Raw genomic sequence first — 9,366 nt, forward strand, 5'->3', positions numbered from 1 at the left:
GAAATACTTAGTATTTTCTATAGATGTAAACATGTTTTCTAAAATAAAGACAGTTCTCTGTTTCCAATCAGTATGCTTTTTATTATTTGTTTCTTTGTTCATAACCACCATACTTGCATGGCTAGGACTTCAAGTAATTGTTAGATTATAGTGGTGTGAGCAGCATCTCTGCTTTGTTCTTGATGTTAGGAGGAAGGTTTGAGTCTCTCATCATGAATTGTGATATTAGCTGTAGGATTTTCATAGATGCCTTTTCTTAGGTTGAGGAATTTCCCCTCTATTGCTTGTTAGCTAAGTTTTTAATCATGCATGGATACTGAATTTTATCAATGCTTTTTCTGTATGTATTGTGTTAATCATACTTTTTTTTCTCATTTATTTTCTTAACATGGTGAATTACTTTGACTTTCAAATGTTAAGCCAACTTGCATTCTTTGTGTAAACCTCACTTGGTCATTTTTATACATATCATCATCTTTATATGTTGTTGAATTAGATTTTATAACATTTTGTTAATGATTTTTATAGCTATGTTCATCGGGGTTATTGGTCTGTAATTTTCTTATACTATCTCTGTCTGGTTTTGATTTCAAAGTTTTCTTTGCCTCACAAACTAAATTGGGAAATGATCTTTCTCCACTATTTCCTCAAATACTTTGTGTAGGAATGGTATTATTTCTTCCCTAAATATTATACTTGATATAATTTTCCATTAAAGTTCTCTGAAATCACAATTTTTCTTGTGGGAAGGTTTTAAATATATATAGGGTTATTTGGGGACTTTCCTGGTGGCTCAGCTGGTAAAGAATCAGCCTGCAATGCAGGAGACCACGGTTCAATTCCTGGGTCGGGAAGATCCCCTGGAGACGGGATAGGCTACCCATTCCAGTATTCTTGGGCTTCCCTGGTGGCTAAGATGGTAAAGAATCTGCCTGCAATGTGGGAGACCTGGGTTCGATCCCTGGGTTGGGAAGATCCCTGGAGGAGGGTATGGCAACCCACTCTAGTATTCTTACCTGGAGAATCCCCATGAACTGAAGAGGCTGGTGGGCTAGAGCCGGTAGGGTTGCAGACAGAACTAAGTGACTCAGCACAGCACAGTGTTATTTGGATTTTTTGTTTCATCTTGGTTGCTTTTGATAAATTGTATCTTTCAAGGAGCTTGTGTATTTCACATAGGTTGTTAACTTTATTGACTTAAAGTTGTTTAAAATATTCTTTTACTACCCTTAATGTTGCTAGTATGCGAACAAATATTTCTTCTTTTATTCTAGATATTGGCAATTTAAATCTCTCCTTTTTTTCTTTATGAGAGTCTATCTAGGAATTTATCAACAAACATTGATATTTTCGAAGAACTTGCTTTTTGTTTTAGTTTTCTCTATTGTCCATTTTTTTATTTAATTGATTTCTGTTCTAACACTTAGTATTTTCTTTCTTCTACTTTGGGTTTGATTTTATCTTATTTTCTCATTCTTTTATAGCTTCTTAAGGTAATTGGTTTTAGCTCTTTCCTTATTTAAAATCTAGCATTAGAGCTATATATTTCTGTCTAAGCTCTGCTTACAATGCAGCCCACGTTTTAATATGTTCTGTTTTCATTAGTATTCAGTCTGATTAGTTTCTGCTTTCCTATGTGACTGTTTCTCTGACTCATGAACTATTTAGAATCATATTTTTTAATTTCACAAACACCTAGGTGCTTCTTCAGGTATCTTTCTGTTACTAATTTTTAATTTAATTCTGTTATCATCAGAGAACGTGTCCTGTATGCTTTGAACCATTCCAAAATGATTGCAATTTGTTTCATTGGCCTGGAGTATTGACTATCTTGATAATAGTTTTATATGCCCTTGAAAATAATGTATATTTTGCTTTTGTAGGGTGGAATGTTGTGTAACTGTCAATTGGGTCAAGTTAGCTTGCTAGTGTTGTTCAAGTCCTGTCTTCTAAATTGTTATGATATTCTTTCTACTTATTCTATTGATTGCCGAGAATGGAGCGAGAAAGCTTTAAAGGTGACTGTGGCTTTGTCTGTTTAGCCTTTCACTGTTGTCAGTTTTTTGATGCTTATTATTTTGAAGCTTTGAAATTAGACATTTAGGATTTTATCTTCTTGGTAAATTGACCCTGTTACTATTATAAAAGTCTTCCCTTTTTATTCCTGGTAATACTGAGTATCTCAAAGTTTACTTTGTCTAATATTAATATATTCATTCTAGTTTTATTATTATTGGTGTTTTTATATTATAGTTTTTCACATCCTATTATATGCAAGCTATTGGTATCCTTATATTGGGCTTGCCAGGTGGTGCTACTGGTGAAAAACCCATCCAAGAGACTCCTATAAGAGATGCGGGTTCTATCCCTGGGTTGGGAAGTTCCCCTGGAGGAGAGCACGGCAACCCACTCCAGTTTTTTGCCTGGAGAATCCCATGGACAGAGGAGTCTGGCGGGCTACAGCCCATAGGGTTGAGAAAAGTTGGACACAACTGAAGTGGCCTAGCATGTACACATCCTTGTATTGAAATATCCCCACCATACTAATAGATAGCATATAGTGGACTATTGCTTACGTTCCCATTTAGGTTCAGCATGGAGGGCAATCTAGCCCTTTTAATTGGAGGGATTAGACCAATTACGTTTAAAGCAGTTATCAATATTGTTTAGTTTAGGTCTACCATATTTCCATTTGTTTCCTATTTGTCTCATCCATTCCTCTTCACCTGTATGCTTTTGCACTGTTTCTTTTTAGCTTTGTTGAGGTATGATTGACAAATGGTAAGATATTTAAAGTGTATGACAGGATGGTTTGGTATACATATTCATTGTAAAAGAGCGCCCCCCCCCTTTGAATTAATTAACTTATTCATCATCTCACGTATTTACCTTTATTTGGGAGGAGTAGTGAGAACGTTTAAGTTTTACTGTCAGCCAATTTCAATTATATAATACAGTGCAACTATAGTCACCATGTTATTCTTGAATTCTTGGACCTTATTCCCCTTATAACTGAAAGCTTATACTCTTTTACCAACTTCTCCCTTTGTTTATTGTTATATGTTTTCTGGTACATATTTCTAGTTATGAATCTATAAATATCCTTATCTTTATTCAACTGATATAGTGTATCTTAATTGCACTCATCTCACACGCTAGTAAAGTAATGCTCAAAATTCTCCAAGCGTGAACCATGAACTTCCAGATGCTCAAGCTGGTTTTAGAAAAGGCAGAGGAACCAGAGATCAAATTGCCAACATCCATTGGATCATCGAAAAAGCAAGAGAGTTCCAGAAAAACATCTATTTCTGCTTTATTGACTATGCCAAAGCCTTTGACTGTGTGGATCACAACAAACTGTGGAAAATTCTTAAAAAAGATGGGAATACCAGACCAGCTGACCTGCCTCTTGAGAAATCTGTATGCAGGTCAGGAAGCAACAGTCAGAACTGGACATGGAACAACAAACTGTTTCCAAATAGGGAAAGGAATATGTCAAGGCTGTATATTGTCACCCTGCTTATTTAATTTATATGCAGAGAGTACATCATGAGAAACGCTGGGCTGGAAGAAACACAAGCTGGAATCAAGATTGCTGGGAGAAATATCAGTAACCTCAGATATGCATATGACACCACCTTTATGGCAGAAAGTGAAGACTAACTAAAGAGCCTCTTGATGAAAGTGAAAGAGGAGAATGAAAAGTTGGTTTAAAGCTCAACATTCAGAAAACTAAGACCATGGCATCTGGTCCCATCACTTCATGGGAAATAGATGGGGAAACAGTGGAAACAGATGGTGATTGCAGCCATGAAATTAAAAGATGCTTGCTCCTTGGAAGAAAAGCTATGACCAACCTAGACAGAATAGTAAAAAGCAGAGACATTGTTTTGCCAATAAAGGTCCATCTAGTCAAAGCTATGGTTTTTCTAGTAGTCGTGTATGGATGGGAGAGTTGGACTATAAAGAAAGCTGGGCTCCGAAGAATGGATGCTTTTGAACTGTGGTGTTGGAGAAGACTCTTGAGAGTCCCTTGGACTGCAAGGAGATCCAACCAGTCCATCCTAAAGGAGATCAGTTGTGGGTGTTCATTGGAAGGACTGATGCTGAAGCTGAAACTCCAATACTCTGGCCACCTGATGCGAAGAGCTGATTTATTTGAAAAGACCCTGATGCTGGGAAAGACTGAAGGCAGAAGGAGAAGGGACGACAGAGGATGAGATGGTTGGATGGCATCACTGACTCAATGGGCATGAGTTTGAGTAAACTCCGGAAGTTGGTGATGGACAGGGAGGCCTGAAGTGCTGCAGTCCATGGGGTCTCAAAGAGTTGGACACAACTGAGTGACTGAACTGAACTGAAACCTCATTCAGTAAATTTCTTATTTCAGATTTTTTCAGCTTTAGAAGTTTCATTTGGTTACTTTTGTATCTTTCATCTCTCTCCTCTTATGTTCATGCATTCTTTAGATACATTAGCTATTTTTATTTTTACCATAGCTGTTTTTAAATCCCTGTCTTCTAATTACATTGTCTATGGAATTTAGGGCTATTTCTACTGAATTTTCTTCTGGTTTGGGTCACATTTTCCTGCATCTTTGCAAATCTGGTAATTTTATATTGGATGTTACATATTGTGATTATTACACTGTTGAGTGTCTAGATTGTTTTCTTTAAAGAGTGTGCAACTTTGTTTTGGTAGATATTTAAATTGCTTGTGAATTACCTTAGAGTCTTATTCAAAATTTTTTTCAAATAAAATTTGTTTTTAGACTTACAGAAAAGCTGCAAGAATTGTACAAAGTGTTCACTGATGTGTTTCACCCAGATTAACCAACTGCTATCATTTTACTACTTTAGCTTTATTCATTTATTAATTTTTTTTCTGAACCCATTTAAGAGAGATGCCTCTTTACTCCCAAATGCTTCAGAATGTATTTCCTAAAAACAAGGAACTCTGTCACATAATTCCAATAAAATCAATCTTAGAAAAATTAACACTGTGAATAATATTTTCTAATCTACAGACTTTATTCATATTTTGTATATTATAATATACATAATTTAGGTACACAATTTTGGCAGAATATCACAGAAGTTATGCTGAGTTCTTCTCATAGCTCCACATCAGGGGACAGTCATTTCCCTTCTGATTATGTTAAGTTTAATATTTTGCTGAAGGTGGTATCACTGTGTTTCTCCACTGCAAATTTACTCTCCAACCCATTGCAACTAATATATATATACACATATGTATGTATAAAATAGGTAAATAATTTGGGACTATGTCAATATTCTTCCCTCCTTTAAATTTTACCCATTAGTTTTAGCACTATTGATGATTCTTTCCTGAATCTATAGCAGTTATAATATTTTGCTAAATGGTGATTTTCTTATTTTATCATTCCTTCTCCATATATTAACTGGCTTTTCACTGGAAGAAAGACTGTTTCCTCCTTCCCTCCCTTCTTTCTCTCTCTTATTCCTCCTAATATTTATATTTTCAAAGATATTAATGCACACATTATGATTATAATAAATATAACAATTTAAAAATGAACAAAAGGCTTCCAGTGCCTAAGCTCTTTGACAAAGTGATTATTTTCATTAAGATTTCTTGTCTAATGATACAATGATAATTGAAAGAGTATTTAGTCATTAGCATGTATGTTTGAGTTTATACTGTATATGATTTTTTGTACTAAACACTTAGAAAATGTAGCAATGTCCTTATAAAGTTTAGAATTTTTGCATTTTTTTCTTCTTCACTTTCAAGTTCCTTTACATTTTTTCTCCTGGCTACCCTTTTCCTCTTTTATTCTATCAAGTAAGAGAGAATGTCTCTACTTTTTCTCAAAGGCTAATTCCATCTCTGCCCACAATTCAATTCCCTTTTATGGCTTATGGAATCTTGTAGGTAGACAGGATTACATAGTGGTTAAGAGCATACAGGTTTGGGGACCACATGGACTTTTTAATTTGAATCCATAACCTCCCAGTTATAGCTCTTTGAGATCAGGCTAGTTAAGTAGCCTCTCCAGACTTTGGACTCTCATTTATAAATTGGGGATAATAACAATATCTATCTCATAGAGTTGTTATGAGGGTTACAGGAGACCATTTGTGATATTTGCACAGTGCCTGGCACATCGTAAGTACTCAGTCAGTGTCAGCTTTTCATTTTTTTTATTTAATCAATGTCAGTTTTAATTACTATTATCTAAAAATCATCTGCTTGCTCCCAGTAATAGTCTGGAAAATTTTAAAATATTGTTCCAAGTGGTGAATTGAATGGGTAATAAATGTTATGAAAACTATTTAACTGTTGTCTGAATGAATATAGTCAAGAATCCTCAGATTGTGAAGCCTTCTGTTTTGCTGTTTAAATGAGTGTTATAAAATCGAACACCTATTAAAGTATATTGTGTCAATTTCATCTCTTTCACATAAGCAATTAGTTTTTCTTACAGTTAATCTGAGACAGAATGCCAGGGATTTTTTCCTCTAGTTCTAGAATGACCTTGTTTTTTTCTATTTAAATTAAGATAATTCCTTTTCCTCCTTCTCATTGTGATGGTGTAAGGGAACTGAATAAGGACAATATAACAATCACACTAATAGCTGTCACCACAAAGGCTTTCAATGACCCTAATGCCTAGGTCACACCTCAGAATCTTTGGGAGGGGAATCCGCATTCTCAAACCTGGTTGCTATGGGAATCATTTGGGGAACCTTCAAAAATGCTGATGTCTGGTCCCTCCTCTAGAGACTCTGATTTTATTGGCCCAGGTGCAATGGGGACATCAGGATTTTTTTAAAGCTCCCATGTGGTTCTGCTGAACAACCAGGCTTGAGAATGACTGCTTTACACACAGTATCACCTCCTTGAAAGAAGTCTGTCTTCAGACACACTTGGCCTCACCAGCGAGAGAGGAGGCACCCTCCGGGGTCCTGGAGGTTGATTTTCAGAGGCAGGACTTGAACTGATATGCCTTTTTGCCTAGTCTGATCATACCCTTCCTCATGACGTTGAGATTTTTCTCCATTAAAAATTTTAAGTGTATTTTTGTCTGTGCTGGGTCTTTACTGCTGCACGGGCGTTTCTCTAGTTGAGACGAGCAGTGGCTCCTGTTCGTTGCATGGTGGCGGCCTCTCTTGTTGCCGAGCATGGGCTCTAGGGCTCACAGGCTTCAGTATTTGCAGCACGTGAGCTCAGTAGTTGTGGCTCCTGGCCTCCAGAGCACAGGCTCAATAGTTGTGATGCAAGGCATATGGGATCTGCCCAGACCAGAGCTTGAGCCCCATGTCTCCTGCATTGGCAGGCGGATTCTTTACCACTGAGCCACCAAGGAAGCCCCTTCTCCTCCTGATGGAAGCACCAGCTCATGGCCATCCCATTTTCATACTATCCAAACTGACCCAGCCTTCTCTCCCTCCTCATCCTCATTGTGCCCTCTGAACTCTGACTTTTGGTCAGCAACTTCCAACATTCTCAACCTTTTATTCTGAGTCGATTTCCCCTTCCTCCTCTCCTTGCCCTAAGGGAGCCTTGGCTCATTTCTTTGCATCTCTCTTGAGTAGAGACTTTTTCTTCTTACAGCTCATGTACTCCATACGCCACTTCAGGTTGAGGATGCAGGGAGGCGTCATCTTTGCTCTGCCTTTCTACTCTAATTTCTATTCTTTTCTCCTTCAGACTAGTAGTGTGTTTGAAGTTGGACCATCCTGCGGTATCTTCCATCAGCCCTTTGAAGTTCATTCATCTACACATCCACATCCTAGGCACTCTCCTTCTGAGTCTGCACATACATGCCTTGGATAGTGGCTCATTGTGTTTTTTTCACCCCTATTTCTCTCATTGCTTCTGGTGATGTCAACAACTGTGTGGATGAGCCACGCAATGTGCTGCGCTCTCAGTTCCTTGAGATCCTCACATCCAATAACTTTTCCTCCCTTCTGCCTCAAGTCACCATCCAATTATTCCACTTACTATGAATAATTCCAATTATTTATAGTCTTGAAGTCTTGATTTTAAATATTCTTTTTCCTGTTTTTCCAAAAATATGCTCCAGAATAACTGATGCACAGTTTTCCTATATCACTGAGCCCTTCAAAACCTAGACTCTGCTGCTTTGTTATTACTTATCTCTTTTCGTCCTTTCCTTCCATATGACCTACAATGGACTGGCAATGCTCCTAGCATAAGTATACTCCTTTTTTTTTAAACCAGCCTTCCTCTTCCCTTACCTTCGATTTTAACTCATGGCTTGTTTCATACCTAATTGAGGATGTAGAAGCCATACTCTCTCCACCAGCCAATCTAGAAATTTACTTAGAGCTTTGTTTATCTTTACTTCCTTCCATTAAGAGGTGAAAAGTGTCCCCACTTCTTTAGAAGGTCAGCGTCTTTTCTTGTATTCTGGGTCTTATCTCCTCACTTTCTCAAGAACATGCTATTTCAGCAAGTTTTATTAGCTCTCTTTTGCAGAGATGCTTACTCCTTGGAAGGAAAGTTATGACCAACCTAGACAGCATATTAAAAAGCAGAGACATTACTTTGCCAATAAAGGTCCATCTAGCCAAGGCTATGGTTTTTCCAGTGGTTGTGTATGGATGTGAGAGTTGGACTATAAAGAAAGCTGAGCGCCAAAGAATTGATGCTTTTGAATTGTGGTGTTGGAGAAGACTCTTGAGAGTCCCTTGGACTGCAAGGAGATCCAACCAGTCTATCCTAAAGGAGATCAGTCCTGGGTGTTCATTGGAAGGACTGATGTTGAAGCTGAAACTCCAATACTTTGGCCACCTAATACGAAGAGCGGACACACTGGAAAAGACCCTGATGCTGGGAAAGCTTGAGGGCAGGAGGAGAAGGGGATGACAGAGGATGAGATGGTTGGATGGCATCACTGACTCAATGGAGATGGGTTTGGGTGACCTTCGGGAGTTGGTGATGGACAGGGAGGCCTGCGTGCTGCGGTCCATGGGGTTCCAAGGAGTCAGACACGACTGAGCGACTGAACTGAACTGAACTTTTGCATCACTGGTCAGTGATCTATAGGATCATCCTCATTCACTTATAGACATTTGCCAGCATGGCCCATTAGAAACCAACAACCATCTTCCTTGATTTCACATCCTCCTTCCACTCATATCCCAGTATTTTTTCCAGAAAATCTTCTTGAACCCATTATCCATCCTTGGTCCCACTCACTTTTCTACCCTTTCCAATCTAGCTTCAGTTTTCAGCCACCCTGGTGGAAACAGCCAAGTCAGTAGAAACCTCCCGGTCCTAATCTTATACAATCTCTCAACAACATTTAACCCAACCAGTTACTTCCTCTTCCTTTAAACAATAGTTTGTAGATAT

This window comes from Ovis canadensis, chromosome 22, assembly GCF_042477335.2.
Source record: "Ovis canadensis isolate MfBH-ARS-UI-01 breed Bighorn chromosome 22, ARS-UI_OviCan_v2, whole genome shotgun sequence".
NCBI lineage: Eukaryota > Metazoa > Chordata > Mammalia > Artiodactyla > Bovidae > Ovis > Ovis canadensis.